This window comes from Phyllobates terribilis, unplaced genomic scaffold (assembly GCF_046119375.1).
Source record: "Phyllobates terribilis strain yellow unplaced genomic scaffold, ASM4611937v1 Scaffold_4__5_contigs__length_816908805, whole genome shotgun sequence".
Lineage (NCBI taxonomy): Eukaryota > Metazoa > Chordata > Amphibia > Anura > Dendrobatidae > Phyllobates > Phyllobates terribilis.
This window is the reverse complement of record NW_027362764.1, coordinates 674649400-674674609: the sequence shown is the minus strand read 5'-3', so window position 1 is coordinate 674674609 and position 25210 is coordinate 674649400. Positions and strand designations below refer to the sequence as shown.

The window sequence follows — 25210 nt, the reverse complement described above, 5'->3', positions numbered from 1 at the left end:
AGTGGTTCACGTAGTGAATCTTACAGTTCTAACTTGCCAACCGTGGTCTGTATGGAATTGTTCAATAAAGGGCCCAAAATTAAGATAACATAGATGGGAGAGGTCTCTATGAATAGGAATTCCTAAGTATTTGATACCCTGTGAGGGCCAGGCAAAGGGAAAGTTGGACTGGATGGAATCCTATATGGATTTGGGGAAGGAGACATCGAGGGCCTCAGACTTCGCTGCATTGATTATAAAATTTTACCATGTAACAAAGTGATCTATTTCAGCCATAACAGCAGGGATGGATATATGTGATTGAGTGATATATACTAGGACATCATCAGCAAATAGAGAGCACTTGTACTCGGTGCCTCCCACCTCAATCCACCTAATATTGGGGTTATGGCGAATTGATGAGAGCAGGTGCTCCGTCACTAGGATGTATAAGAGAGGGGACAGAGGACATCCCTGCCTTGTCCCATTGGTGATTGTGAAAGGTGATGAAAATGTTCTGACGCACCCCCTGGGCCTTGGGACACCCGGAGCCGGACCCTTTTTGGTGGATGCTGGTGGTTGTAGTCTTCGTGGCGGCGACCCGGTTCCGTGGCTCAGGGCGGTCAAACCAGTGGCGGAACTATTTATGTGGTTTTGATGTTTAAATGTCCGACTACGCCACTCGTGGATTGCGGTCAGAGTGAACCGCCGCTACAGGGCAGACCGCTGTGGCTGGTGTTGTGGGTGCAGCAGAGCGTAGCATAACTCCCCACGGGAGGAGTATAGCCTCAGGGCAGTGTATGCGGAGGATGGGGGTGATGGTGCAGGGCAGCAGCAGTAACGACACGGAGTCAGTGATGCAGTCCAGGGCCTTTACTCACAGTTCTTATTATCCAGACCACGTCTGCAGGTAACGGCTGCCCACGTCGTACTGTGCTCACCAGGTGAGGGGCTCAGACAACTCCCAGATAACTTTGGAGCACTTCACAGGACCCCCTTTGTGTGTCCTTTGTCTGGCCTTTCTTACCAACACTTCTGTCCGGCTGCCTCGGGCCTCCTCTTGGTAAACTTGGCGCCAGTTTCCCTGACCCTATGTGGTGCCTTCCTAGCGGGTGTAGCGAGGGGCTGTGCCACATAAAATGTCAGAGCCTCCGGTTTCTAGCTGAGGGTCGTTTCCTGCCTCCACTAGTTCAGGGACCGGTCTCCCCCTTTGGCCTGACCCCTCCACGCAGGTGGATTCGGGCGTGCGGTGGCGACTCGCCCGTCCGCACCCCTGGGATCCCTTCATTCCTCGTTCCTGGAGCCTTCTCCGCTCCTCTTCCTTCCTTCTCCCTCTTCCAGGCCTGGGCCTCTGTTACTAGGCCCGCCTCCGGAGCAGAGCTCATGCAGAGCCCCTGCTCCCTGTCACTTCTGCTCAGACTTCTCTGCACTGAACTAAGATGGTGCCCACCTTTTATACTCCCTTCTCAATGCACCCAGGAACTGCTTCCTCCCTGCTCCTGCACTACAGGGTTCCCCTTCCTCAGTGTTCCCTCCCCCCACTCCAGCCAGGGACAGGGACTGTCGTGCCCATCTCAGGGGCATATTGGTCGCCCTGCCCCACGGCAATGTGGTGTAATGCATGCAGGTGTCTGGTCCTGATCCACACTCCATCCTTACCTGAGAGTGAGATATCACACCTCTGGGTGAGGTGCAATACGTCTGTAGCAACCGAGCCCTCAGGGTGCTACAGTTCCATTTATCTTCAGCCTAGGTGACGTATTGCGATACAGGGCCGTGATTTTGGCTATAAAAGGGTCCCCTAGACCCCTACCCCAAGCTTTTTAAGAGAATCATATATGGCGTGCCAGGAGACTCTATGGAATGCTTTCTCAGCATCCAACGAGAGTATCTAATTACAAATTTTTAACTGCATCTAGCCCAGGAAATACTTTGTGCCTAGTAGCAGTGTCTGCTAGTCAGCGGATTATCCCAGATGTTAAGCAAGCTACACCACCTGTAGTTTAGACACTTAATTTTTTCAAAGGAAATGCTTCGGGACCATGGGATACTTAGTGAAGAGCATCAGGAGGCACCCCAAGGCATAGGGGCTGGGACTGGCAGTAGGATGCCTTGCGGTGGACAGCCGAGCTCGATCCTTATAAAAGCTTTTTAACTGCAGCAGCTTTAGTGGACGCTACTGGAGCTGGAATTACCGCGGCTGCTGGCATGAGACTTGCCCTCCAATAGATCCTTGTAAATGGATTTAAAGTGTATTCATTCAAATTAGAGAGACAATTTAAATTAAAAAGCTTAGAGCTGCCTCCACCACAGGGGGGCTCGCTCGACCCACCAGCGGACAGGCACCAGTATTGGGAGAGGGGGGCTGGCCGTCAGGGTTCACTGCGGCTCTGGCAAAAACCCGGCGACACGGAGGTGGCACGGGCAGGAGCGGACTGGCCGTGTCGGCTTCTCACTTTTTGGATTTTAGAAGGGCATGACATGCCTATATCTGTGTCTCCCCCTCCTTTTACTCCTCCACCTCTTTTATTTTCGCATGACTATATGTACTTGTCACTTTTCCATGTGTTAGTTATGTCTTCTGAGCAGTTTGTCAGCTTTTGGACACCTTTGAAGGTGGTTTCTATGTGTTTCTATGTGTTTTTGTTTGCCTGCCATTGGTTTTAACGGTGTTCGAAGGTGTTCGACGAACAGTTCGACGAACAGTTCGGTGAACACACGGGTGTTCGACGAACCGAACCGAAATCGAACACTACGGGGGTGGCTCAACACTAATCAGAAGGATGCTGGTATTTTGCAGAGATGAAATAGCGCAAGAGAGAAAGCAAATGAAAAAAAGAAAAAAGAATGAATGTGTGCACTTGTGAAAGGGAATGGAAAAAAGGCACAGAAGGGAGTGACCCCTGCTGGTGGAAGGAAAGAAAAGGCAAAAGCCTACAGCACCTGGTATTCCTAGGCAGTCTCCCATCCAAGTACTAACCAGGCCCAACCCTGCTTAGCTTCTGAGATCAGATGAGATCAGGCGTGTTCAGGGTGGTGTGGCCGTAGGCAGAGACAAGCCTCTCACTTGCTGCTTTTATACTTTGAAGTCTGGCTGCCGGCTGCCCCTTCCAGTGCTCAGCAAGACAAGGTCCTTTTGTGCTTTCCCTTCTCTTCAATTTTTTTGCTGGCTTCCTTAAAAGGTCTTGTAGACACAAAGCCCCACTCAGAGCCGCTGAGCTCACTGATCGGCTGCAGCGCTGTCGACGGAACGTCAGCTTCACGGCCAATGCCACAGGCCGGGAGCAGAGGCAAGACTCACCGGTAGACCCGGGTAGGGTGAGTAGAGCGTGGTTAGTTGCTTTCTAATAGGCTGCAGCCGGGGATTAACTTTTAATGAAAGGGAACAATCCCTTTGACTGTCTGCAGCGCGCCACACCTAGGAAGCGCACTCTCACACACAAGCCAGCATGCACACGTGCTCGCACCTGACAACACCCCCTATCTGCCTCTACAACCTATCCGTCACCATGCGTCAGACTCTCCTGCCTGTTTTATGATTTCAGGGCCCTAGCAGGAATCACCCCCCCCTCCCCAATTCCTTCCGCACCTTCCTTGCCCTGAGGTTAGCTCTTTGTCAGCCGTCTGGCTTGGTTACACAAGCTTCTTTGCAGAGAAACATGTTACTTCTGCTGGCCCTCGCTAGGCGGCCGGCATCCAAAACCTTCCCTGGGCACCTGCTGAAAGCCTGGCCCCTTCACGGCCCCGGGTGCTTTTAACGCCATCATTTCCACACGGCGAGCTGCGGAGTCAATAAGCACTCCTAGCCGTGGCAAGGAGCTCGGTGTCAGGTCTGCGTGAAGGGCGGCGGGGTAGCGTACTTAGCTGCCAACTGGCTCAGAGGCCTTGAGGCTTCCATCATCTAAGTTACTTAAGGTCGGTGTCCGGCAAAGCACCTTTCCATGCTAGCCGAGCTGGGCAGTAGGGCAAAACGTCATCAAAATGGTCTACAGCACCAGGTGTTCCCAGGAGATCTCCCATCCAAGTACTGTCCGAGCCCAGCCCTGCTTTGCTTCCGAAATCAGAAGAGATTGGGCGTATCCAAAGTGGCATGGCCAGTAGACTTTGCTTGATCCATCGCCCGGCCAGCCTTTCTCAGGATCGCTTGATGGCGAGCAATCTGGCCGTGACGGGGCGGGCTCCGAAGGGTCCATGCAAAGTCTGTGCCGTCCCTACAGGTGTGGTTTGTTTAGCAGTGATTCACCCGCCGCATCAGGTGTCTTCAAAAATGTCTCGGCGCAGGATCTCCTGCAGGTTAAACCCTTCATCGCGGTAATGTGACAGAAAGAGCAAGCTAGACCCGTAACTTGGGGGCGGAGCGAGACGTCCAGGGGTGAATGAAGGAAGAGGGTGAGATGGTTGCCAGTGACTTTGAGCTGCTCTTCAGGGGGGAGGGTCGTGTTGCCTGCAAAAGTCTTCTGCTTGGGGTTACCGGTTTTTGCCTCCAGCCACCCGGGAGACGCTGGTCCTGGTGAAAAGGAGCCTAGTATTAAAAGTAAATAAGCAACAATGCTGGAGGCCCACGGTGATCAGAAAGATGCTGGTATTTTGCAGAGATGAAATAGCGCAAGAGAGAAAGCAAATGAAAAAAAGAAAAGAGAATGAATGTGTGCACCTGTGAAAGGGAATGGAAAAAAGGCATAGAAGAGAGTGCCCCTGCTGGTGGAAGGAAGGAAAAAGCAAAAGGCTACAGCACCTGGTATTCCCAGGCGGTCTCCCACCCAAGTTTTAACCAGGCCCAACCCTGCTTATCTTCTGAGATCAGACGAGATGGAGTGTGTTCAGGGTGGTGTGGCCGTAGGCAGAGACTAGCCTCTCACTTGCTGCTTTTCTACTTTGAAGTCTGGCTGCCGGCTGCCCTTTCCAGTGCTCAGCAAGACCAGGTCTTTTTGTGCTTTCCCTTCTCTTCAATTTTTTTGCTGGCTTCCTTAAAAGGTCTTGTAGACAGAAGGCCCCACTCAGAGCCACTGAGCTCACTGATCGGCTGCAGCGCTGTCGACGGAACGTCAGCTTCACGGCCAATGCCACAGGCTGGGATCAGAGGCGAGATTCACCGGTAGACCCAGGTAGGGTGAGTAGAGCGCGGTTAGTTGCTTTCTAATAGCCTGCAGCCGGGGATTAACTTTTAATGAACGGAAACAATCCCTTTGACTGTCTGCAGCGCGCCACACCTAGGAAGCGCACTCTCACACACAAGCCAGCATGCACACGTGCTCGCACATGACAACACCCCCTATCTGCCCCTACAACCTCTACGTCACCATGCGTCAGACCCTCCTGCCTGTTTTATGATTTCAGGGCCCTAGCAGGAATCACCCCCCCCCCCAATTCCTTCCTTGCCTTCCTTGCCTTCCTTGCACTGAGGTTAGCTCTTTGTCAGCCGTCTGCCTTGGTTACACAAGCTTCTTTGCAGAGAAACATCTCACTTCTGCTGGCCCTCGCTAGGCGGCCGGCATCCAAAACCTTCCCTGGGCACCTGCTGTAAGCCTGGCCCCTTCACGGCCCCGGGTGCTTTTAACGCCATCATTTCCACACGGCGAGCTGCGGTGTCAATAGGCACTCCTAGCCGTGGCAAGGAGCTTGATGTCAGGCCTGCGTGAAGGGCGGCGAAGTAGCGTACTTAGCTGCCAACTGGCTCAGAGGCCTTGGGGCTTCCATCATCTAAGTTACTTAAGGTCGGTGTCCGGCAAGGCGCCGTTCCATGCTAGCCGAGCTGGGCAGTAGGGCAAAACGTCATCAAAATGGTCTACAGCACCCGGCGTTTCCAGAAGGTCTCCCATCCAAGTACTAACCAGGCCCAAATCTGCTTAGCTTCCGAGATCAGACGAGATCGGGCGTATCCAAGGTGGCTTGGCCAGTAAACGCTGCTCGATTCATCGCCCGGCCAGCCTTTCTCAGGATCGCTTGGTGGCGAGCAATCTGGCCGTGATGGGGCGTGCTCCGAAAGGTCCATGCAAAGGCTGTGCCGTCCCTACAGGTGTGGTTTGTTTAGCAGTGATTCACCCACCGCATGAGGTGTCTTCAAAAATGGCTCAGTGCAGGGTCTCCAGCAGGCTAAACCCTTCATCGCGGTAATGTGACAGAAAGAGCAAGCTGGACCCTTAACTTGGGGGCGGAGCGAGACGTCCAGGGGTGAATGAAGGAAGAGGGTGAGATGGTTGCCAGTGACTTTGAGCTGCTCTTCAGGGGGGAGGGTCGTGTTGCCTGCAAAGGTCTTCTGCTTGGGGTTACCGGTGGTTGCCTCCAGCCACGAGGGAGATGCTGGTCCTGGTGAAAAGGAGCCTAGTATTAAAAGTAAAGAAGCAACAATGCTGGAGGCCCACGGTGATCACAAGGATGCTGGTATTTTGCAGAGATGAAATAGCGCAAGAGAGAAAGCAAATGAAAAAAAGAAAAGAGAATGAATGTGTGCACTTGTGAAAGGGAATGGAAATAAGTCATAGAAGAGAGTGCCCCCTGCTGGTGGAGGGAAGGAAAAAGCAAAAGCCTACAACACCTGATCTTCCCAGGCAGTCTCCCATCCAAGTACTAACCATTCCCAACCCTGCTTAGCTTCCAAGATCAGATGAGATTGGGCGTGTTCAGGGTGGTGTGGCCGTAGGCAGAGACAAGCCTCTCACTTGCTGCTTTTCTACTTTGACGTCTGGCTGCCGGCTGCCCTTTCCAGTGCTCAGCAAGACCAGGTCCTTTTGTGCTTTCCCTTCTCTTCAATTTTTTTGCTGGCTTCCTTAAAAGGTCTTGTAGACTCAACGCCCCACTCAGAGCCGCTGAGCTCACTGATCGGCTGCAGCGCTGTCGACGGAACGTCAGCTTCACGGCCAATGCCACAGGCCGGGAGCAGAGGCGAGACTCACCGGTAGACCCGGGTAGGGTGAGTAGAGCGCAGTTAGTTGCTTTCTAATAGGCTGCAGCCGGGGATTAACTTTTAATGAAAGGGAACAATCCCTTTGACTGTCTGCAGCGCGCCACACCTAGGAAGCGCACTCTCAAACACAAACCAGCATGCACACTTGCTCGCACGTGACAACAACCCCTATCTGCCCCTACAACCTCTCCGTCACCATGCCTCAGACTCTCCTGCCTGTTTTATGATTTCAGGGCCCTAGCAAGAATCACACCCCCCCCTCCCCAATTCCTTCCGCACCTTCCTTGCCTTCCTTGCACTGAGGTTAGCTCTTTGTCAGCCGTCTGGCTTGGTTACACAAGCTTCTTTGCAGAGAACCATGTTACTTCTGCTGGCCCTCGCTAGGCGGCCGGCATCCAAAACCTTCCCTGGGCACCTGCTGAAAGCCTGGCCCCTTCACGGCCCCGGGTGCTTTTAACGCCATCATTTCCACACGGCGAGCTGCGGAGTCAATAAGCACTCCTAGCCGTGGCAAGGAGCTCGGTGTCAGGCCTGCGTGAAGGCCGGCGGGGTAGCGTACTTAGCTGCCAACTGGCTCAGAGGCCTTGGGGCTTCCATCATCTAAGTTACTTAAGGTCGGTGTCCGTCAAGGCGCCGTTCCATGCTAGGCGAGCTGGGCAGTAGGGCAAAACGTCATCAAAATGGTCTACAGCAGGGTTCCCCAACTCCAGTCCTCAAGGCCCACCAACAGGTCATGTTTTCAGGATTTCCTTAGTATTGCACAGGTGATAATACCATCATCAGCACAGGCAATAGTTACATCACCTGTGCAATACTAAGGAAATCCTGAAAACATGACTTGTTGGTGGGCCTTGAGGACTGGAGTTGGGGAACCCTGGTCTACAGCACCCGGTGCTCCCAGGAGGTCTCCCATTCAAGTACTGTCCAAGCCCAGACCTGCTTTGCTTCCGAGTTCAGACAAGATCGGGCGTATCGAAGGTGGTATGGCCAGTAGACGCTGCTCGATCCATCGCCCGGCCAGCCTTTCTCAGGATCGCTTGATTGCGAGCAATCTGGCCGTGACGGGGCGGGCTCCGAAGGGTCCATGCAAAGGCTGTGCCGTCCCTACAGGTGTGGTTTGTTTAGCAGTGATTCACCCGCCGCATCAGGGGTCTTCAAAAATCGCTCGGCGCAGGGTCTCCTGCAGGCTAAACCCTTCATCGCGGTAATGTGACAGAAAGAGCAAGCTGGACCCGTAATTTGGGGGCGGAGCGAGACGTCCAGGGGTAAATGAAGGAAGAGGGTGAGATGGTTGCCAGTGACTTTGAGCTGCTCTTCAGGGGGGAGGGTCGTGTTGCCTGCAAAGGTCTTCTGCTTGGGGTTACCGGTGGTTGCCTCCAGCCACCCGGGAGACGCTGGTCCTGGTGAAAAGGAGCCTAGTATTAAAAGAAAATAAGCAACAATGCTGGAGGCCCACGGTGATCAGAAGGACGCTGGTATTTTGCAGAGATGAAATAGCGCAAGAGAGAAAGCAAATGAAAAAAAGAAAAGAGAATGAATGTGTGCACTTGTGAAAGGGAATGGAAAAAAGGCATAGAAGAGAGTGCCCCCTGCTGGTGGAAGGAAGGAAAAAGCAAAAGCCTACAGCACCTGGCATTCCCAGGCGGTCTCTGTTAAATGGTTAATTTTGGAATTTCATTTGGAATGTTAATCGATAATCATTTTTCTGAGTTCTATGCCTCAGCCATCGTGTCTAGTTGTCATGCGCTATTTGTGTGTGTATTTTTGGTTCACTACCATATGTAGAACAGGTGTCCATAAGACTGGCTATAAAAGCCCATGGTACAGAAAGGGGGGGCTCTCTTGCTCTGCCCACCCCACAAGACACAGAATCTTCATGCTGAGAAGCAGATGACATGTAGGCCTGGACACATGCTGGACAAAGACATGATTTACCAGCCAGGATCCAAAGAAAGATGGGTGAATCTCAACAAATAAGCTAATTATGGACAAATGGACAATTACTTTATAACTAATTATTGTATGTACCTGCTGCAATCTGATTCTTTTTAATGGACAATCCAAGAATAAATAGATACATTTTTTTATAAGAATATCGTGATATTGATACTTTGAGAAGTCCTCAGTAGAAAAAAATAATACAGGAAGAGTATTATTTTACAATGGTGAGCCAGCCAGTCCTGTTTTTTTGTTTTTTAAATTAAGTAAGTGAATTTCTTCCGTGAACAAGGGGGGAGTCCTGACGAGCTGAACAGCTGTTGTTCACGTGTCAGTAAATTCACTAGTTTGTCACGAGAAGCAGAAAGGACCTACAGACTGAGGAAAGACAGGAAGCAGAGGTACTAACAAGGAACAGAATCACACAGGAAAAGAATCAGACAAACTGAAGACAGGACGTGCTGATAAAGAGAAGCCAAGGAATCTTAAGGTAAGCAAAATATGGATATAATTTCTTCTTTTGCTAAACAAAGTAATATTAATTTCAAAGGTAATGTAGTAGATGACATAGAAGTTTTGTGGCTCAGTTTATACAAAGAATGTGAATTGCAGAATTTACAGTTAACTTCTAAATTGGTAAATAGAGACAAACAGAAATTGAGAAATATTCTACATTTGGTAGATTTTTTTTCATAGTCTTGTGTTAGAGATTTCTAAGCAGGAAAATAGTGTAGAAGTGTCAGACGGTGATACTGATTCTGACTGTAATGTGGAAAATGAACAAGAAGTAAGACACGTATATGTAACTGAAGTTGACCTTGGGTCTGACCAAGAGACGGACATACAGAAACCTGACATGGGAGGAGACATGACTGACATACGAGAAACCGACATACTAGGTGATGTGGGAGGAGACGTGAGTGACGTAGGAGGAACGGACGTACAAGAGCCACTAAAAATATCAGAGAATTCTGGAATTACCCAGGCTCAACTCCAAATTAAAATGAGGAAAAACTTGCTGAAATTATACAAAATCATGCCAAAATATGATGTCAAAATCCATGCCTGTAGAAATTCAGAGACATTTGAGAGCTTCTCTGATAAGTTTGATTTATCCAATGAGGAGAGGAATCAATTATTTAAAATATGGATTCCTGTGACATTGTCCAGACGTTTACATTTAATGCCCTGTGAAAATGACTCTCCTAATGGATGGGAAAATGATTCGGACAGATTAAGATATTTGGTTTATTATGTCACAAAGGATTTTCCCAACATAGAAGATCTGCAGAAACTAAGGATTGGTAGGAAGGAATGTACATATACATTCATGTCCATATTTGAGCGGTTGTACAAAGCTCTCATCAAAAATGGAAAAGTACAACATATGATAACAACGTTTGTACAAAAATTCAAATTCCTAAATTCAGTTTCCCAAGTTATGGCATCACAAAAAAATTCATTATTTGAATGTGCGCAGATGCTGGATTTTGTTAGAAAACATGAGAATCGTGAAAAGAAAATAAATCAAGCTAAATTTATAAAACCAGGAAAGGTAAAATCTTACCAAAAGCCAATATCAAACTCTCCTAGACTGAGTCATCCCCATAGTGAACTCTATCAAATACGCCGAAGATTGCATATATGTTATAAGCCATATTAGCCAGTGCAAAGATCCATCTCTCCACAGAATGAGTTAATTCTCAGTCAGAACTGTGATTCTCTAAAAAGGAAAATGGCTGAAACTGATGGACAGAGACAGGTGAGACGACCAACTCACAGTGACGTCATGGAATGTGGACAGAAGAACAGGCAGTTCTCTGAGGTTTTGTAGGATAGAAAAATGTCTTTCCTAAATAGGGCGTTCCTGGAGATATTTGAGAGAGACAGAAGATTGATTTAGGGAGTGGCTAAGGAAAAACTGTAATTATAATGTTGTATCAAAATGTAATACAATGTCTCAATATTTATTTATAATCTTATACAGTAAAATTGTAGTTACATAGTTTCTAATAGTTCATATATATATATATATATATATATATATACACTTGTCTAAGTAGAGATTGCGCATAATTGTATTTATATATACGTTTATAAAATATATATATATATATATTAATTAATAAATTAGAACTTCATATATATAAATTTAAGTAGCAATATTTTGAATTACATTAGAACCAACCAATATATGTATAAGATATTTAAATAATTCTGTTTCTGTATGAATTTGATATTTAATTTTATTTTCTTATATTTCCTTAGAGTTTTCATTCCAATGCAGGATTTGATCAAAGAACTCTAAAATGGATTTATTTCTTTATTCACACATGACGTGTGACAGCTGCGGCCTTTGAACTTTGAGCTAATAGTATAGGATCCCATTCATTCTATTTTCAACTGATGTAACTTAAGACCGGGCAGCCAGTGAAAAAAGAATCTAAGACAAGAGTTTTTTCAAGTGTCTGAAATTCCAGTGACTTACTCTCATATTATATAATATGTACTTGGGGAATATTCAAAGAAATATAAAGATATTCAATTGATATGGCAATGCGCATTAATAAATTGGGATACAACAATTTTGGGTTAAATATATATATAAATATATATATATATAAAACTTCATATGTGGAATGTTTGAGTTGAACAGATCTGTGAATGTCAGAGTGAAGGTGACAGATGAGTAAATCAGCAGCTGCTAAGTGTGATTGATGTGACAGAGGCCTCGTATGTTTGTATGTTTGAAAAAAAAAATTGTTTCTTTATGTGAAGGTACAAAAATATATTTAATTCTGAGGAAATTATAATACATAATTAGGTATTATCTACATATATATTTCTATATTTCTTTAAAAATTATTATTTCTTGATTTAACTAATAGTGGATAAGGGCAACCACACATCAAAATGGTTTACAAAGCAAATTTATATTTAGAATAATTTTCCACATGATAATATTCTTGAATAACTATAATATTACTTTAATGGTTACCTAAATAGGTACACACCTCTCTTTAGTCAAATCTATGCTACTCATCGATATGAAATTTATGCACAATATTTCTAGAAGAATAATTATTTTTAATTTGGTTCTGATATATACATAAATTTTATAAAATAATATTTTTGGTATTAAGGGGGAAAATGTGTTTTTGATCCTGATTACATAATCACTTTTGATCAATACTTATTTTCCACACATTTTAATAAAGAAGAAATAATAATAAGGTACTATGGTATAATTAAGAAGGGTATTACATGCAAAGTTGCATAATTTAATATTTTTTGGTGGTACAAGTTTATGACAAATATGAAATCATCCAGATAATGGAGATATAAGGGTATTTTTTATGGAGAATATAATTACTCTGCATTTGTCATTAAAATTTAAAGGCCTTATTTTTATTTTTATACTTATTTAGACTCTTAATTTTATTTTTCATTTTTAAAATTTTATTCTTACTTTATACTTCTTATTTTTCTATTTTTTCATTTTTTAATTCTCATTTGATTTTATTTGAGTTCAATATCTCAATTGAGAAAACACATTAATATTTAATAAAGTAATGTCTAATACAAGAGTATTGCTTCATTAAATATATATTGCTAAGGAAAAAAATGTTTACATTTTCTGAGTAAACACAACAATTCATTCATTCATTTATTCATTCATTCATTCATTCATACATTCATATATTTAATCATTTTGGTTCAGGAGTATACATTCTTTGATATTATTGGTTTAATAAAGATATAAAAACTTGTTTTTTCAAAATACACTGACACCTATGGGTTGGAAAAGGTAATTACACCTATGACATAAAAATGTTCTATCATATGGAGAACTTGATTGATAATGAATTATTATCTATTATTGTTTATTATTCCAAACATAATTTATTTTAATATTTTGATAATAATTAGATGGATATTACTGATTGCTATGGTACGCTGTGATATTATAGGTTAGAAAAAACTGCCAGATTTGGTATCAGATTAGGGAATGAAGACTTCAATCAAGACATCGCAATTATGAATTCTATCTTAATAAAGACTTTTAATTTTTATAAATCAAAGAGATTCTCAAAAGTTACAAGAAGAAGCAACTGATATCCGGACGTCTCAGAAGGTAACAGGTGTGAATGCTGAGTGTTATAATAGACTGTGTCCATTACATACAATACAATTCACACCACTGATCACCAGGACGGCAGAGGACAATGATCCTATATGTACTGTGTTGTGTTCAAGTTTCATCACGTTCCAGTGGTTTCTTATCACCTGCAACGCTTCAATGAAAGCTGGTGAACAGGTAATACCTGGCATATGTGTCCTGTATATAAAGGACTGAGTACTGTTTATGGTGCTATATAAAGCAGGAAAGTGTCAAGTTAACCCTTGCTTTACTGACCAAAGACGTCACATCTGTTCCAAAAGTGACACGAGACCAGTGCGGACACACGGAAGATTCCAAAGACGATCCAACGTAAGTCCAGGTGACACTGCACAGATATTAAAGCTACATTTCATCCATGGACTTTGTTTTCTTATCAACTGACACACATGATCTTTCTAATAAAGAGTACAGTTTATGGACTGAACAATAATGAACACAATTATGGACTGTACATTATCTACATGCTGAAATTTATTTCAAAGGAGTTTTCATCTAAAGACTGTGTTATAAAAGAACCAAGAAGAAGACGAGACAACAGATGATGACGATTGAACCCGCGATTGCTTCAATTTAGATATAGGGAAGTATAATTATACATATTAAATGAATATTAGTCACGGCTTACCATAACATGAATTCACATCATTATATAGCAATAATCCGATATTGATACTATTATTACTATTATTATTATTATGGAAATTTAATGATATTGCCAAGGAAGAAGGAAAGAAAAAATGATTGATGAATGTATCTTCTTTTGAGAAATTTCAGTTAAAGTCCTTTTATTCTCAAAAAAGGGGGAAATGTTAAATGGTTAATTATGGAAATTCATTTGGAATGTTAATCGATAATCATTTTTCTGAGTTCTATGCCTCAGCCATCGTGTCTAGTTGACATGCGCTATTTGTGTGTGTATTTTTGGTTCACTACCATATGTAGAACAGGTATCCATACGACTGGCTATAAAAGCCCATGGTACAGAAAGGGGGGGGCTCTCTTGCTCTGCCCACCCCACAAGACACAGAATCTTCATGCTGAGAAGCAGATGACATGTAGGCCTGGACACATGCTGGACAAACACATGATTTACCAGACAGGATCCAAGGAAAGATGGGTGAATCTCAACAATTAAGCTAATTATGGACAAATGGACAATTACTTTATAACTAATTATTGTATGCACCTGCTGCAATCTGATTCTTTTTAATGGACAATCCAAGAATAAATAGATACATTTTTTTATAAGAATATCGTGATATTGATATTTTGAGAAGTCCTCAGTAGAAAAAAAATAATACAGGAAGAGTATTGTTTTACAGTCTCCCATCCAAGTACTAACCAGGCCCAACCCTGCTTAGCTTCCGATATCAGATGAGATCGGGCGTATTCAGGGTGGTGTGGCCGTAGGCAGAGACAAGCCTCTCACTTGCTGCTTTTCTACTTTGAAGTCTGGCTGCCGGCTGCCCTTTCCAGTGCTCAGCAAGACCAGGTCCTTTTGTGCTTTCCCTTCTCTTCAATTTTTTTGCTGGCTTCCTTAAAAGGTCTTGTAGATACAACGCCCCACTCAGAGCCGCTGAGCTCACTGATCGGCTGCAGCGCTGTCGATGGAACGTCAGCTTCACGGCCAATGCCACAGGCTGGGAGCAGAGGCGAGACTCACCGGTAGACCCGGGTAGGGTGAGTAGAGCACGGTTAGTTGCTTTCTAATAGCCTGCAGCCGGGGATTAACTTTTAATGAAAGGGAACAATCCCTTTGACTGTCTGCAGCGCGCCACACCTAGGAAGCGCACTCTCACACACAAGCCAGCATGCACACGTGCTCGCACGTGACAACACCCCCTATCTGCCTCTACAACCTCTCCGTCACCATGCGTCAGACTCTCCTGCCTGTTTTATGATTTCAGGGCCCTAGCAGGAATCACCCCCCCCTCCCCAATTACTTCCTTGCCTTCCTTGCACTGAGGTTAGCTCTTTGTCAGCCGTCTGGCTTGGTTACACAAGCTTCTTTGCAGAGAAACATGTTATTTCTGCTGGCCCTCGCAAGGCGGCCGTCATCTAAAACCTTCCCTGGGCACCTGCTGAAAGCCTGGCCCCTTCACGGCCCTGGGTGCTTTTAATGCCATCATTTCCACACGGCGAGCTGCGGAGTCAATAAGCACTCCTAGCCGTGGCAAGGAGCTCGGTGTCAGGCCTGCGTGAAGGCGGCGGGGTAGCGTACTTAGCTGCCAACTGGCTCAGAGGCTTTGGGGCTTCCATCATCTAAGTTACTTAAGGTCGGTGTCCGGCAAGGCGCCGTTCCATGCTAGCCGAGCTGGGCAGTAGGGCAAAACGTCATCAAAATGGTCTACAGCACCCGGTGTTCCCAGGAGGTCTCCCATCCAAGTACTGTCCGAGCCCAGCCCTGCTTTGCTTTCGAGATCAGACAAGATCGGGCGTATCCAAGGTGGTATGGCCAGAAGACGCTGCTTGATCCATCGCCCAGCCAGCCTTTCTCAGGATCGCTTGTTGGCGAGCAATCTGGCCGTGAAGGGGCGGGCTCCGAAGGGTCCATACAAAGGCTGTGCCGTCCCTACTGGTGTGGTTTGTTTAGCAGTGATTCACCCGCCGCATCAGGTGTCTTCAAAAATGTCTCAGCGCAGGGTCTCCTGCAGGCTAAACCCTTCATCTCGGTAATGTGACAGAAAGAGCAAGCTGGACCCGTAACTTGGGGGCAGAGCGAGACGTCCAGGGGTGAATGAAGGAAGAGGGTGAGATGATTGCCAGTGACTTTGAGCTGTTCTTCAAGGGGGAGGGTCCTGTTGCCTGTAAAGGTCTTCTGCTTGGGGTTACCGGTGTTTGCCTCCAGCCACGCGAGAGACGCTGGTGCTTGTGAAAAGGAGCCTAGTATTAAAAGTAAAGAAGCAACAATGCTGGAGGCCCACGGTGATCAGAAGGATGCTGGTATTTTGCAGAGATGAAATAGCGCAAGAGAGAAAGCAAATGAAAAAAAGAAAAGAGAATGAATGTGTGCACTTGTGAAAGGGAATGGAAAAAAGGCATAGAAGAGAGTGCCCCCTGCTGGTGGAAGGAAGGAATAAGCAAAAGCCTACAGCACCTGGTAATCCCAGGTGGTCTCCCATCCAAGTACTAACCAGGCCTGACCCTGTTTAGCTTCTAAGATCAGACAAGATCAGGTGTGTTCAGGGTGGTGTGGCCATAGGCAGAGACAAGCCTCTCACTTGCTGCTTTTCTACTTTGACGTCTGGCTGCCGGCTGCCCTTTCCAGTGCTCAGCAAGACCAGGTCCTTTTCATAGAATCATAGAATCATAGGATGGTAGAGTTGGAAGGGACCTCCTGGGTCATCTGGTCCAACCCCTTGCTCAAAGCAGGATTCACTAGATCATCTCAGACAGATGTCTGTCCAGCCTCTGTTTGAAGACGTCCATTGAAGGGGAACTCACCACCTCTCGTGGCAGCCTGTTCCACTCATTAATCACCCTAACTGTCAAAAAGTTTTTTCTAATATCTAATCTGTGTCTCCTCCCATTTAGTTTCATCCCATTGCTTCTAGTCTTTCCTTGTGCAAATGAGAATAAAGATGATCCTTCTACAATGTGACAGCCCTTGACATATTTGTAGACAGCTATTAAGTCTCCTCTCAGTCTTCTTTTTTGCAAGCTAAACATTCCCAAATCCTGCAACCGTTCCTCATAGGACATGGTTTGCAGACCAGTCACCATTCTGGTCGCTCTTCTCTGAACTTGCTCCAGTTTGTCTATGTCTTTTTTAAAATGTGGTGCCCAAAACTGTACACAGTATTCCAGATGAGGTCTGACCAAAGAGGAGTAAAGACCGATAATGACTTCACGTGATCTAGACTGTATGCTTCTGTTAATACATCCCAGAATTGTATTTCCCTTTTTTGCTGCTGCATCACACTGTTGACTCATGTTCAGTCTATGATCTATTAGTATACCTAAGTTTTTTCACATGTACTGTTGCTTAGCTCTATTCCTCCCATTCTGTATATGCTTTTTTCATTTTTATTGCCCAGATGTAGTACTTTGCATTTTTCCCTGTTAAAAACCATTCTGTTGGTTGCTGCCCACTGCTCCAGTTTATTTAGGTCTTTTTGAATCCTCTCTCTCTCTTCTCTAGTATTAGCTATCCCTCCTAGCTTTGTGTCATCAGCAAATTTAATCAGTTTACCCTCAATTCCTTCATCTAAATCATTGATAAAGATGTTGAACAATACAGGTCCCAGGACGGAGCCCTGTGGTACCCCACTTGCGACATTCATCCAGCTGGATGTGAAGCCATTTACAACCACCCTTTGAGTCCGATCACTAAGCCAGTTATGAATCCACCTAACAGTTGCCTGGTCCATTGCATACTTGGTCATATTTTCAATAAGGATGGTGTGAGATACTTTGTCAAATGCTTTGCTGAAGTCAAGATATACTATATCTACAGCATTTCCCTGATCCACCCAGTCAGTGATTCTGTCATAGAAGGAAATTAAGTTAGTCTGACATGACTTGTTAGTTACAAACCCATGCTGACTCTGGTTAATCACTTCATTCTTATCCATGTACTTACATACATGTTGTTTAATAATTTGTTCAAAGATCTTTCCTGGAATAGAAGTCAGACTCACCGGCCTATAGTTCCCTGTGTCCACCTTCTTCCCCTTTTTGAAGATAGGAACAACATTTGCTCTTCTCCAGTCTTCTGGGACTTCTCCTGTTCTCCAAGAATTTTCAAAGATTATGGAGAGTGGTTCTAAAATTTCTTCTACGATCTCCTTCAGTACTCTGGGGTGTAATTCATCTGGACCTGGAGACTTGAACTCATTTATGTTAGCTAAATATTCCCTCACAATCTTTCTGTTTACAGATAACTTGGATTCCTCTATTCCTTTAAAAGGACAGTGAAGATCAGTTGATGTTACATTTTCTTTCTGAGAGAAAACAGATGCAAAATAGGAATTAAAAAGTTCGGCCTTCTCAACATCCTCTCTTACCATTTCTCCATTTTCATCCTGTAAAAATCCTATAGCATCTTTGACTTTTCTTTTACTTTTGACATACCCCCAAAATCCTTTTTTATTGCTTTTGACATCTCTTGCAAGCCTTAATTCATTGTCAGCTTTAGCTAACCTGATACGTGCCCTACAGGATCTGCAGACTGCATTATAATCTTCTTTAGATATGCATCCCTCTTTCCATTTAATAAACACTTCTTTCTTTCTTTTTAGCATGTGTTTAAGTTCTGTGTTCATCCATCCTGGTTTCCTTAAATGCTTCCCATTCTTCCTACTTTTTGGGATTGTTAACGATTGTGCTTTGAGAATCTCATTTTTAAAAATTTCCCATCCTTCCTGGACATTTTTGTCCTTAAGGACATCCAGCCATTGGATCCCTCCTATTCTCTTTCTGAGTCTCTTAAAATCTGCCTTTCTAAAATCTAACCTTGAAGTTTGAGTCTTCACATGTCTTCCTCCTCTAGTTATCCAAAATTCTATAATAGCATGATCGCTGCCTCCTAGCGTCCCAGCCACCTTTACCTCCTCAACCATTTCCTCCCTGTTTATAAGGATTAGATCCAAAGTAGCAGATCCCCTTGTTTTCTCCCCTACCTTTTGGAAGATAAAGTAGTCAGCAAGAGAGGATAAGAATTTGCTTGACCTGTTAGTTTTACTTGAGAGAGATTCCCAACAAATGTCTGGATAGTTGAAATCTCCCATGACCACTACGTCATATTTTTGGAGAACTTGGTCATTTGATACATAAAGAGTTCATCCATATCTTCAGCTTGCCCAGGTGGCCTGTAGTAAATGCCTACAATGGTGTCCTTTCCGTTGTTCTCTCCTTGTATTCTTACCCAAACAGTTTCCACAGAACTCCCATTCTCTGAAGCTTCAATCTCTGTGCAGATATACACTTTTCTAACATACAATGCAACACCTCCTCCTCGTTTATCAAGTCTGTTTCTTGCAAATAAGTTGTATCCTTTTAGCCTTTTATTCCAATCATGTGTATCGTCCCACCAAGTTTCAGTGATTCCAATGACATCATATTCCTTTTCTTGCATTAGTAGTTCCAATTCTCCTTGTTTGTTGCCCATGCTTTGTGCATTTGTATAAAAACATTTTAGTTTGTGATTGGTTTCTCTTCCTCCCATATTTTTATTATTTAAATTGTTTTGTCTTTGTTCTTCCTTTCCACTTCCAGTAGCAGAGATCTCAATAGTATTTGTCAGCTGTATGGCTTTTTCTGGCCTTTTGCTTCCCTTCCCACATTGTTCTAGTTTAAAGCTCTTCTGATGAGTGTAGCAAGGCGACTTCCAAATACATGTTTTCCAGTCTTCGTAAGGTGCACCCCATCTCTAGCAAGTAGTCCATCGTATAGGTAATTCATTCCGTGATCCAGAAATCCAAATCCTTGTTGACGGCACCATCGACGTAGCCAGTTGTTCACCTGTAGAATCTTATTCCACCTCATTGTTCCATGGCCATCCACTGGGAGGATGGATGAGAAGACCACCTGCGCTCCCAATTCTTTCACTTTCTTGCCTAAGTCTTCAAAGTCACTGCAGATGGTTTCCAGGTCCTTTCTTGCGGTGTCATTTGTCCCCACATGTATTAGCAGGAATGGGTAGTGATCTGTAGGTCTGAAGAGTCTTGATATCCTGTCAGACACATCTTTAATTTTTGCTCCTGGAAGACAGCACATTTCTCTTGAGGTTATGTCTGGTCTGCAGATAGCGGCCTCTGTTCCTCTTAACAGGGAATCCCCCATGACCACCACTCTCCGTTTTTTCTTCACAACATTCTTCTTTCTCCATCCAGGAGGATTCTGAGGGCTTACAAGGTTATTCATTGCTGGCAAAGTCTTATTTTGCTGTATTTCTTCATGGTTCTCCTGCGTGAGAGCCTGGTACTGGTTCCTGAGCAGTATGGGTGCTGACTGCCTCTCGATCCTCCTGCTTCTGTGGGTCACATGCTTCCATTCCTCTGTTTCGTCAGGTGCAGTTCGAATTTCTTCTCTTTCTGAATCATGAAGAGATAATTCTGCTCTGTCTAAGAACTCTTCACCTTCCTTAATGATTTTCAAGGTAGTTAACCTCTCTTCTAGATTTCGCAACTTTTCCTCCAACAGGGACACAAGCTTGCATTTCTGGCATGTGAAGTTTGGCTTTTCCACTGGCAAGTCTGCGAACATGTAGCAGGATATGCAGCTCACCAAATGGCTCCTGGACTCTTCCATGTTCTTATTGTTAATGTTCTGAAAACAGTGAAAAAAGCTTAAAAAAAAAGCTTCAAAATGCGCGCGCCAATAGGCGCGCGGTTTACCGATGTCCTCTTTTCAGCTCCAACAGCCAAAATCCAGTGTTCTTTGAGCTCGCGGAGACTCTTCACTTACCCCAAAATGCAGTGGGAATATGCAAATTATCTCCTCAGGACTCCTCCCCTGGTTTACCGATGTCCTCTTTTCAGCTCCAACAGCCAAAATCCAGTGTTCTTTGAGCTCGTGGAGACTCTTCACTTACCCCAAAATGCAGTGGGAATATGCAAATTATCTCCTCAGGACTCCTCCCCTGGTTTACCGATGTCCTCTTTTCAGCTCCAACAGCCAAAATCCAGTGTTCTTTGAGCTCGCGGAGACTCTTCACTTACCCCAAAATGCAGTGGGAATATGCAAATTATCTCCTCAGGACTCCTCCCCTGGTTTACCGATGTCCTCTTTTCAGCTCCAACAGCCAAAATCCAGTGTTCTTTGAGCTCGCGGAGACTCTTCACTTACCCCAAAATGCAGTGGGAATATGCAAATTATCTCCTCAGGACTCCTCCCCTGGTTTACCGATGTCCTCTTTTCAGCTCCAACAGCCAAAATCCAGTGTTCTTTGAGCTCGCGGAGACTCTTCACTTACCCAAAAATGCAGTGGGAATATGCAAATTATCTCCTCAGGACTCCTCCCCTGGTTTTGTGCTTTCCCTTCTCTTCAATTTTTTTGCTGGCTTCCTTAAAAGGTCTTGTAGACACAACGCCCCACTCAGAGCCACTGAGCTCACTGATCGGCTGCAGCGCTGTCGACGGAACGTCAGATTCACGGCCAATACCACAGGCCGGGAGCAGAGGCGAGACTCACCGGTAGACCCGGGTAGGGTGAGCAGAGCGCGGTTAGTTGCTTTCTAATAGCCTGCAGCCGGGGATTAACTTTTAATGAAAGGGAACAATCCCTTTGACTGTCTGCAGCGCGCCACACCTAGGAAGCGCACTCTCACACACAAGCCAGCATGCACACGTGCTCACACGTGACAACACCCCCTATCTGCCCCTACAACCTCTCCGTCACCATGCGTCAGACTCTTCTGCCTGTTTTATGATTTCAGGGCCCTAGCAGGAATCACCCCCCCCTCCCCAATTCCTTCCTTGCCTTCCTTGCACTGAGGTTAGCTCTTTGTCAGCCGTCTGGCTTGGTTACACAAGCTTCTTTGCAGAGAAACATGTTACTTCTGCTGGCCCTCGCTAGGCGGTCGGCATCCAAAACCTTCCCTGGGCACCTGCTGAAAGCCTGGCCCCTTCACGGCCCCGGGTGCTTTTAACACCATCATTTCCACACGGCGAGCTGCGGAGTCAATAAGCACTCCTAGCCGTGACAAGGAGCTCGGTGTCAGGCCTGCGTGAAGGCGGCCCGGGTAGCGTACTTAGCTGCCAACTGGCTCAGAGTCCTTGGGGCTTCCATCATCTAAGTTACTTAAGGTCGGTGTCCGAGAAGGCGCCGTTCCATGCTAGCCGAGCTGGGCAGTAGGGAAAAATGTCATCAAAATGGTCTACATCACCCGGTATTCCCAGGACGTCTCCCATCCAAGTACTGTCCGAGCCCAGCCCTGCTTTTTTTCGAGATCAGACGAGATCGGGCGTATCCAAGGTGGTATGGCCAGTAGACTCTGCTTGATCCATCGCCCGGCCAGCCTTTCTCAGGATCGCTTTGTTATGATCTGCTACAGAGAGTATGGAAAGAAAGGATATCTATCCCTACAATAGAACTAAACTAGATCCCTACGATGTAACGGGGAACCTGATCCTGCGATCAGACCCGCTAAAGTCCTCGGCTAGTCTGAACGCAGACCTATAGATGTGAGGTAGGGATCCCTACAAGATCTAGGGACTGGGAAAAGTTGGACACCTCCTAGCAGAAATAGTAGCAGTCAAAGACAAACACACAACAAAAAGGCATAGGGGTCAGAAGACCTAGCCAAACTAAAAGAGAACGGCAACAGAGCAACAAGCTAGCTCAACAGTAGTAAATACAAATGAAGTCCAGCAAAGCCAGGAGGGCGGAGCCGGATTAAATAGGCAAAATGGTCATGTGACCAGCAAACTAAAAAAACCTAACAGGAGAGTTGTAACAGTACCCCCTCTTCTAAGAGGATCCTCCGGATCCCCTAGGCCCAGGCTTACCAGAAAACCTCCTGTGAAACGCTCGGACAAGTCTGGGGGCAGAAACATAATCCGCTCTCACCCATGAGTTATCCTCAGGTCCGAAACCCTTCCAAGCGACGAGATACTGCAAACTCCCTCTATACCGTCTAGAATTTAGGATGCGGGAAATTTCATATTCCCCGTCCTCCACCACCGGAGGAACAGTGGCAGAGGCGTCACCATCCGACACATCAGCTTTTTTCAACAGAGAAACATGAAACACCGGATTAATCCTCCAGGACGTAGGAACCTCCAGCCTAACAGCAGATTGGTTAACTATCTGAAGTACCTTAAAGGGCCCTATGAACTTGGGACCCAATTTTTTAGAAGGAATCCTCAATCGCAGATTCTTAGAGGACAACCAAACCATGTCACCAACCGCAAACAAAACCTCTTGCCGTTTCCTATCAAAGTACCTCTTAGATTTTTTGTTAGCCTCCTGAAGATTACCACGCACATCCGTCCAAACTCTCTCCAAATCACCGGAAAAACTCTCCTCCTCAGGCACAGCCGAAACCAATTTGGAAAATGACCCAAAAGACGGATGTCTCCCAGAACAACAAAAAAAAGGCGAACACCCAGCAGAAGAGGATGTATGGTTGTTAAGAGCAAATTCAGCAAGTGGCAGAAACTCAGACCACCCCTCTTGATTGTCTGCCACAAAACAACGCAAGAACTGCTCAACATCCTGGTTCTTCCTTTCTGTCTGGCCATTAGACTCAGGATGATATCCGGATGAAAACGACAAATGAACTCCCAACCTGTCACAAAAGGCACGCCAAAAACGAGCCACGAACTGAGGTCCCCTATCAGAAACAATGTCAGTAGGAACACCATGTAGTCTGACAATCTCCTTGACAAAGGCCTTAGCGAGTGTCTTAGCGCAAGGCAGTTTGATGAAGGGAACCAAGTGACACATCTTGCTAAAACGGTCCACGACCACCCAGATGACCGTGAACCCTTCAGAGGGAGGAAGGTCAGTAATAAAGTCCATAGCCAGATGTGTCCAAGGTGCACTAGGAACCTCCAGAAGGCAAAGCAACCCCGCAGCAGGAGCATGCGAAGACTTGGATCTTGCACACACAGTACATTGGCGCACCCACTTAATGACTTCCTTCTGCCATCCAGGCCACCAAAAACTGCGACCCACAAGTCTCTTGGTCTCAGAAATTCCTGGATGACCTGCCAACCGAGACTCATGACACTCAACAAACAAATCTCTCCTAAAGGTCCTAGGCACAAACAACCTCCCATGGGGAGTGTTAGATGGGGCATTCTCCTGTGCTTTAAGAATCTCATCCTCCAAAACAGAGTCCAAAGCAGCAATCACAACACCTTCTTGTAAAATGGTCTCCTCTTCCTCCTCAACACCGACCATGGGAGAAAAGCTGCGAGACAAAGCATCCGCTTTAACATTCTTGGTACCCAGGATGTAAGTAACGGAAAAATTAAACCGCGAGAAAAAAAGTGCCCACCTAGCCTGACGGGCATTCAAGCGCTTGGCAGCATCAAGAAAGATCAGATTTTTATGATCAGTGAAAACCTGAATGGGAAATTCAGCACCTTCCAAGAGATGACGCCAGTGTTCAAATGCGAGTTTAATCGCCAGAAATTCCCGATTACCAATATCGTAATTAAGTTCAGTCTCGGAAAATTTTTTTGAAAAAAAGGCACAGGGATGTACTCCATCCTTGTTTTCCTGAGACAACACCGCACCAACCCCCACCGAAGAAGCATCAACCTCAACCAAAAACAGCTTAGTCACATCAGGCTGCATAAGGATGGGAGCAGAGGTGAACCTCTCCTTTAGAAACACAAAAGCTTCAATGGCCTCAGAAGTCCACTGAACCGCATTAGCACCTTTCCTGGTGAGATCGGTCAGCGGTTTGACAATAATAGAAATTTTTTTTATGAATTTTCTGTAATAATTGGCGAAACCCAAAAACCTCTGTATCGATTTCAAACCAATAGGCCTAGGCCATTCCTGCACAGCTTGAACTTTAACCGGGTCCATCTCAAAACCTTCACTGGAGATAATGTAGCCCAAAAAACTAATTCTCTGTACAGCGAACTCACATTTCTCCAGCTTAGCAAAAAGCGAATTGTCCATTAATAACTGTAATACCTCACGTACGCTCCGCCAATGAGACTCCAGATCCGGCGAATAAATCAAAATGTCATCCAATTACACAACCACATTTTTGCCGATTAAAGGTCTAAGGATATCATTAATAAGATTCTGAAAAAATGCTGGAGCATTGGTGAGACCAAAAGGCATAACCAGATTCTCAAAATGACCCACAGGAGTGTTAAAAGCAGTCTTCCATTCATCACCCTCCTTCATGCGCAACAAATTGTATGCCCCCCGGAGATCAATTTTAGAGAACCATTTGGCCCCCACTAACTGGTTAAATAAATCAGGAATCAATGGCAGTGGGTAAGAATTGCGTACAGTAATTTTATTAATCTCACGAAAGTCCAGACAAGGATGTAAACCGCCATCTTTTTTTTTTACAAAAAAAAATCCAACAGCCACAGGAGACTTGGAAGGCCTAATGTGACCGGCGGCCAAGTTTGTCTGTATGTATTCTTTCAAAGCCTTTCTTTCAGGAATAGTAAGATTAAATAAACGACTCTTAGGAAGAGTCGCGCCAGGGACAAATTCAATGGTACAATCATAGTCTCTATGGGGAGGCAAAACCTGCGACTCCTCCTCAGAAAAAACTCTCCAAAAA

The 25210-nt window shown here is 45.3% G+C and overlaps 1 non-coding gene and 8 pseudogenes across 1 annotated transcript; all 9 read right to left on the bottom strand.

Annotated features, from left to right (window-relative positions):
- Nucleotides 1-2910: 2910 nt before the first annotated feature.
- Nucleotides 2911-3029, bottom strand: LOC141268473 (5S ribosomal RNA). The gene has a single exon (XR_012321409.1). It is a non-coding gene; the product is annotated as a 5S ribosomal RNA (ribosomal RNA).
- Nucleotides 3030-3962: 933 nt separating this feature from the next.
- Nucleotides 3963-4082, bottom strand: LOC141269529 (5S ribosomal RNA; annotated as a pseudogene).
- A 620-nt stretch (nucleotides 4083-4702) lies between these two features.
- LOC141269155 (5S ribosomal RNA) lies at nucleotides 4703-4821 on the bottom strand (annotated as a pseudogene).
- Nucleotides 4822-5761: 940 nt separating this feature from the next.
- LOC141268935 (5S ribosomal RNA) lies at nucleotides 5762-5881 on the bottom strand (annotated as a pseudogene).
- A 621-nt stretch (nucleotides 5882-6502) lies between these two features.
- LOC141267364 (5S ribosomal RNA) lies at nucleotides 6503-6621 on the bottom strand (annotated as a pseudogene).
- Nucleotides 6622-7759: 1138 nt separating this feature from the next.
- LOC141269048 (5S ribosomal RNA) lies at nucleotides 7760-7879 on the bottom strand (annotated as a pseudogene).
- A 7470-nt stretch (nucleotides 7880-15349) lies between these two features.
- LOC141269169 (5S ribosomal RNA) lies at nucleotides 15350-15467 on the bottom strand (annotated as a pseudogene).
- Nucleotides 15468-16089: 622 nt separating this feature from the next.
- On the bottom strand, nucleotides 16090-16208 carry LOC141267584 (5S ribosomal RNA; annotated as a pseudogene).
- Nucleotides 16209-21820: 5612 nt separating this feature from the next.
- LOC141270174 (5S ribosomal RNA) lies at nucleotides 21821-21939 on the bottom strand (annotated as a pseudogene).
- Between the last annotated feature and the right edge of the window lie 3271 nt (nucleotides 21940-25210).